The following is a 7,500-nucleotide window of genomic DNA, read 5'->3' on the forward strand; positions in this document are numbered from 1 at the left end:
AAATCCAAATTAAACTGAAGTTAATATGGTTTCATAGACTGTTTCATTTAAAACTTTTATTTCATGGTTTATTTAACCAACCAGTAAAGATCCGTGTTCGGGTCAAAGGTCGGCCGCTGGGCTCTGATGACTCACCTGCTGCAGGTCCAGTCCGCCCTGAGCCACGGAGAACAGCGGGTGAGATCCAAAGTCCGAAGCCTCGAACACCTAGAACCGGGACAGAACAGAACCAGCGCTGCAGTTAGAGGTCAGAACCTGACCCGAGTTCCTGCCGACCCGTCGGAGCCGAGATCGGGTCAAAGAAGAACTTCAGAAACTTTCAGCTTCACACGCAACTTTCTCTGAGACGCTCAGACGGCCCAAAGTCAAGGAATTTATGTTTCAGAACCGAACAAAAAGTTGGATTTAAAAACTCCTCAGTAGAAATGAGGAAAATGTGAAATAAATAAAATCTCATCAACATTCATTCTGCTTTTTATTCTCAGATATTTCAATCTGAAAATGATTCATTTGGTTTCTAAGCTTTGATATTCAAATTGATTTCCTGTTTTTCTGAATCTTTCAGTCTGTAACGTTTATAAAATATGTTGTTACATTTTTAATAAAACAGTTTCCATGTGGAAACATTAAAAAATGAGACAGATAATCTGTGAAAAGCTCAAAGAGGAAATAGATTTTTTACAGATTGTCTGTTGCATATTAAACAGTTTCCACAGCTTTAATAAAAATGTAAAAACAATATTTTATAAACTCTCTGAAGAAGCAGAGAGTTTCTTCTTGGTTAATATTCATAATTAAATGTTTATTTACTGTCATATTTAAAGACGCTGAAGATGATTTTCTTCCTGCCAAAGCAACTCAAGTCAGTGATTTTCCTCAGATGTTTTTCTGACTCCATCCGATATTCAAAATGTGATTGTTCCATATTTTATCATATTTCATATGATGACATTAATGGTTGTACTGGAATAAGTTTGACTGAATTTGGACCAAACTGGATAAAAGGAAATAATCTGAACTAAATATTTAGAGTTGATTTAAAGAGCCTTCACTAGAAATCATGGATCAGAACCGGGCCTGAGATCCAGAGGAAACAAAAATTAAATGAAATGCAAATCATCAGTCAAAATGTTTTGATTTTACACCCTGAAGAAATAAACCAGTAAATAAATTAAAAAGGTGGTGAAGCATTTAATAATTTAATGTTTTCTGCAGATTCCTGAATTCATCTGATGGTTCACTGAACATGTTTTGATCCAGAAGCAGAAACAGAAAAAGCCCAGTTGTCATCCTGACCTGGTTTCCTGCCAGCAGCACCGTTCCTGGACTTGGACTAGGCCGGTATGGAATGGTTGCTCCTTTCGGTGGAGACTGCAGAGAGAAACAAGTAGAAACATCAGTTTCTATCTAAGCTTCAGTATTAAATGTTTGTTTCTGCAGATTTTGCTGCTTGTGACCCAGTTTGGTTAGAAAACACCAGAAGCTCCTCCTGCTCCCTGTTTCTGTTTGGCTCAGATTCATTTCTTTCCTTTCTGGCCTGCAGGCTGAAGATCTGGATCTGGAGCAGAACCGGAGCTGCAGCTCAGCTCCGGCGGGTTAAATATCCACATCACCACTTCCAACGTCGACACAGCGCCATTCTCCAAAAGATTTAAAAAAGACTTGATTCAGCTGAATTAACTTTATTTTCTCTGTCTGATGGAAGATCTGATAAACATCTGGCAGCTGCAAAGCGTCATAATAACCCATCATAAAGCGATTCATCGACTGAATCAGGATGAACTTTGACTCTGACGGTTAGGGTTGTATGGAAAGCCTGACGGGACAAAAGTCAAGCAGTTTCTAATACCTTGCAGAGCAATAATCAATACCTAATGAAATGTTTAACTAGTGGAAGGAGTGTATCGTTTCATATTTTGCTACTTTGAGAGAATGCTTTCATCTCAAACAACACAAAAGAGAAACTTTCAGTTTCAGACTTCAAGGTTTTTGTTCATCGGCTTCCTGTAGGAATCCTTCTCAGATTAAATCCCTTAATGATCTAAATCCATCCCAGATCTCATTGGTTCTAGTTAAATTACAGTTAATTAGTGGCTGGATGGTAGAACTGCAGCTGAATTATGAATCATCCATCAGAACAAACTGAGTATTTAACGTTTCAGAGCAGACCTGAACCAGCCTCCAAAGCAGGATTTATGGCACTGTTAAAGCTCCTTAATGTGAGCAGAGCTGGTTGGAACATTCAGCAGATACAGGAGTTTCACAGCAAAGTGTGTTTTAGTATTTCATTTAAAGCAACTCTTTATTGGTTCTCCTATTTCATGACACTGAGAGTTTGGCTTTGCAAACCGTTCACACTTTAAGGTTTGAGTGAAGCTGAGGGTTTTACGTGTCCTTCCTGTTTAGAGTCTAAAACAAATGTCTTGGTATCAATCGGTGATTCTGTTCACGTCATCAATGAGCAAAGACTTCCTGCTGGCAGCTTCGACCAAACAACAAATCGCATCCAAACCTCTGAGGAGATTCACCAGCTTCAGTCAAAACCTTTTGACAAACGGCATAAATAAACGCTTTGATTCAGAGCTAATAAGATGTGATGAGTTTGTGAAGTAAATATTGTTAAAACACAATATTAATAGAAATAGAAATGTCTTTATTTTCCTGCAACAACAACAAAGTGACAGGAAATCACACATAAAATAAAATAATAAGAAAGAGTAAGTTATGGTACAGTCAGGGAAACATTTCAACAGAAATGCAGTTATTAAAGACGGCATAAAAATGAAAACATCTAAAGACCTGCAGACTCTGCACATTTATATACTAAACTTTGCATTTTAAAAACAAATTTCAGTCAATGGCTAAAATAAAGAAGAAGAGGCAGAATTTAGTTCCTCAGATGTGCAACAAACCGTCCAGAACCGCCGGCTCCTTTAAATCAGCTCTGAACCAAGATCCACTGCAGATGATCCATAAAATCATCTTCATCTGCTCACAACTTGTCATCTCAACATGTTTCCTCTTATGTGATGATTTCTGCTGTTTTTATCCTTTTATCTGATTCTTGATGTTTTAGCTGAAAATAAAATATTCCTGTTTGTTTTTTCTGTAATCTGCAGTTTTCTCTCAGATAAAAAATCTGAAGGCAGATTAATAATTTTCAGCTTCTTCTTGTTTTAATGGAGAAAATGCATCTTAAAAATCAGTTTACTGCTTTTTTTTTATCTATCTTAAAACCTGTTTCAGCCAGAAATCCAAGAATAAATGAATATTGATAATAATAAAAAAATGATTTCAGTTTATTCAGAATCAACAGATGGAAAAATCAGTGAATAATAAATCTCATTGTTATTTTTGCTGTCTTTAGACCGGAGAACAAAAATCATAATTGACGCTGAATTCTATGGAAGCATTTAACTGCCAGAACTCAGACATGAACTCATGAGAAGAATCTTGTTAAAACAAGAAACTTTTATGTTATAGATGCAAAACTTGTTAAAATGAAGGAGTTTGTTGTTATAATGAGATTCTTGTTAAAAGGCACGACTAGCTCATTAAAACTTTCCGTTTCTCACCCCATTTCTTCCAGACTATATTCAATTGTTGTTACAACCTTAATTATTTAAAAGAGAAAATGTTTTGGCTTTAATGAGTTATAAGTCTCATTATAATGAGTTTTCAAAATGTTGTTAAAATCAGAAATGTTTTTTGTTGAGCTCTGCTCCTGAATGTAATTCTAAGCTCTGGCAGTAAAGGGCTTCCGTAAATTTTCTTTACTTGCTTACCCTTCAAACCAATAAATGACATTAAAATATTCGTTGCTGGGCTGAAAATGGCAGCGATAACATTCCGTATCTGAGGGAGAACTGAAGGGATGAAAGCAGCAACGGCTTTTAGGAAGAATCAAATCCAGCTGAGCTCAGCGTTTTCCTTCCGTCTCTCCTCCCAGATTCCGACGCTGGGAATACCAATGAGCTTCCGGACACTTTCCCTGTTTCCAGCTGAAAGCTGTGAGTTGAAGCTGTGAGGTGAAGCTCAGAGTTTCGGCGTTTCCCCTGCAGCTGCGTTGTAATGAGCTGCAGCTCGGCGCTCGGCTGTCAGCTCCCAGGTTTCTGCTCCCTCACTGTGTTATTTTTGACCACAAAAAGCCACCGTAGCTGACCTGCTCGGCAGCAAACAGCAGAGACACACAAAGCGGCCGGATGACTCTCCTCCAGCAGAACAACACGTTTCACCTGCAACATCTGCAGCATCGAAGCTCAGAGGGAAACGAAATCCATTCAAACTCATCACATTTCTCGGATCTCAGCTGATCCAGACTGAAAAAACCTTTTGCTCTTCCAGGTTTATGAACTGCTGTTCTTCATGCTGAGTCTGTTTTCTGGCTTTAAATATAAATAGAGCAAGCTCTGCCCCGGTGGCAGCACCCGCCAGCAGCTTCTACGTCCTGAAGTTTCTCCTCTTCTGAAGCATGAAAACCAGACGTACTTGAATCCTGGCGACTGAATGAATCACCAGGATATAAAGAATAAGGTCTGTGAATTTCTTAATGTTCATTAGAGAGTTTTGAAAACAAACATGAACCGAATTAACAGCCAGAATCCAACTGCAGACAAGAAACACATTCCTCAAATCATTCATTTGGAAAAATGTAAAAAATTTGAAAATAATAAGTCATATTTTCCTCCAGTTGTCATGTGAACTTTGAGCAATCTTTCAAAATGTCAGAAAAAATGAGTCAGTCGTGTTTCCATCCACTGGTTTGTAGAAATAATAATAATAAACAGGAAGTGAAGGATGAAAACCAGCCTGGAGCACAAAATGCTGCACAGGTTTGGACTTTCACATTCAGGTAGGGTTAGCTGTACCCTAACCTTGATCCAGCAGTCAGCCCTGAATCAGGATGGAAACGTACCTCCAGGATCACCGTGCAGATCAGCTTCACACACTGGATGATGGCGTCATGCCCTCCGGATATCGTCACCTCCCTCTCCGTGGAGTTGGGCAGAAGGTCACCGGCCACCTGGACCTGCGCACCTGTTGTCTACACACACACACACACACACACACACACACACACACACACACACACACACACACACACACACACACACACAACATGATTCATCTGGCTAGAACTTGGCACCAATGGAGCCTTTGTCAATATTTCTGAATATCCCATCCTAGACCACCAGGTGGCGCTGTGATCCTGTTTGTCTGACTTGTTCCTCCTGACATAAGCCTTCCTCTGATTGGTCCAGACTCACCTCTCTGATCTCCTTGATCTTTGACCCTCCTTTGCCGATGAGCGAGCCGCACTGGCTGGCCGGGATGACGAGCCGCAGAGTGACCGGAGGTTTGCTGGTCACCGTGCCGTTGGCGACCAGCGCCGCCAGGTCCTGAGGACAGACAGGAAGTCCATCCATCAGTCCACCAGACATGGACCTGGTCACCTCTGACCTTTAACCTGCTTCCTCTGGCTGAAGGTCAGTCAGAGGTTCATGTTCATCTGGTAAAATCAGATCTTGTGTTCGGTAAAAACCTCCAGATGACTGACTGGGATTAAACCAACGCAGGGAATGCTGGCAGAGTGAAAGCGTGATCAGTAATAAATATGATAATGAAATGAAAGGAGGAGAGCAAAGACAAAGAGGAATTTAACTTTTCCTTCACATCTTAATGCAGAAACAAGCAGCAGAAGATTTATTGACCAAAATCAGCAGATTAGGGAACGAAAATGAGAAAAACTGGATCAGGAAGAACCAAGATTTTCCTGAATGTCGTTCCAGTTTAACAGAAAACCAGTTCAGCACAGAGACTGGGAGCCATGGAGAGTTTATTCTCATCACGTTGTTCTGGCTGGCCCAGACCACGTTTACACTCCGCCTCCATTTAATTGATTGAACCAATCGCATTAAGAGCTGCAGATGCAGGCTGTTATTTATTACCCGCTTAATTAAAGAAAGAGGCCGGACCGGACCGGACCGGACCGGAGGCAGGACAGATAAATGAAAAGCCCAGCAAACGGCAGAAGTCCGGCTGATTAAAAGACAAGTAAATTTAGAACGAGGGATCATTTAGAGGTGAAGAAGAAACGGCAAAGAAAACCTGAAGATTTCTGTTAAACAGGAAGCAGCTGAAGTTCACAGAACCAGTTAGAACCAGTGAGAACCAGTTAGAACCAGTTAGAACCAGACAGAACCAGTTATAACCAGACAGAACCAGTTAGAACCAGACAGAACCAGTCAGAAACAGGCAGAACCAGTCAGAACCAGTTAGAACCAGACAGAACCAGTTAGAACCAGTCAGAACCAGTTAGAACCAGACAGGACCAGTTAGAACCAGTTAGAACCAGACAGAACCAGTTAGAACCAGTTAGAACCAGACAGAACCAGTTAGAACCAGACAGAACCAATTAGAACCAGACAGAACCAGTTAGAACCAGACAGAACCAGTTAGAACCAGTCAGAACCAGTTAGAACCAGTTAGAACCAGACAGAACCAGTTAGAACCAGACAGAACCAGTGAGAACCAGTTAGAACCAGACAGAACCAGTGAGAACCAGTTAGAACCAGACAGAACCAGTTATAACCAGACAAAACCAGTGAGAACCAGTCAGAACCAGTTAGAACCAGACAGAACCAGTGAGAACCAGTTAGAACCAGACAGAACCAGTGAGAACCAGTTAGAACCAGACAGAACCAGTGAGAACCAGTGAGAACCAGTGAGAATCAGATTTAACCAGTTAGAACCAGACAGAACCAGTTATAACCAGACAGAACCAGTCAGAACCAGTTAGATCCAGACAGAACCAGTGAGAACCAGTGCGAACCAGTTAGAACCAGACAGAACCAGACAGAACCAGTTAGAACCAGACAGAACCAGTGAGAACCAGTTAGAACCAGACAGAACCAGTTAGAACCAGTCAGAACCAGTTAGAACCAGACAGGACCAGTTAGAACCTGTTAGAACCAGACAGAACCAGTCAGAAACAGGCATCCCCAGTTAGAACCAGACAGAACCAGTTAGAACCAGACAGAACCAGTTAGAACCAGACAGAACCAGTTAGAACCAGACAGAACCAGTTAGAACCAGTTAGAACCAGACAGAACCAGTTAGAACCAGACAGAACCAATTAGAACCAGACAGAACCAGTTAGAACCAGACAGAACCAGTTAGAACCAGTCAGAACCAGTTAGAACCAGTTAGAACCAGACAGAACCAGTTAGAACCAGACAGAACCAGTGAGAACCAGTTAGAACCAGACAGAACCAGTGAGAACCAGTTAGAACCAGACAGAACCAGTTATAACCAGACAAAACCAGTGAGAACCAGTCAGAACCAGTTAGAACCAGACAGAACCAGTGAGAACCAGTTAGAACCAGACAGAACCAGTTAGAACCAGTCAGAACCAGTGAGAACCAGTTAGAACCAGACAGAACCAGTGAGAATCAGATTTAACCAGTTAGAACCAGACAGAACCAGTTATAACCAGACAGA

General features: G+C 41.1%; 1 pseudogene; it reads right to left on the bottom strand.

Annotated features, from left to right (window-relative positions):
* LOC129372734 (poly(rC)-binding protein 4-like) overlaps nt 1-7,500 on the bottom strand; it is a 35,424-nt pseudogene that overhangs the window by 14,736 nt on the left and 13,188 nt on the right.

Source organism: Poeciliopsis prolifica, unplaced genomic scaffold (assembly GCF_027474105.1).
Source record: "Poeciliopsis prolifica strain line A6 unplaced genomic scaffold, Auburn_PproV2 SCAFFOLD030, whole genome shotgun sequence".
NCBI classification, from domain to species: Eukaryota; Metazoa; Chordata; class Actinopteri; order Cyprinodontiformes; family Poeciliidae; genus Poeciliopsis; species Poeciliopsis prolifica.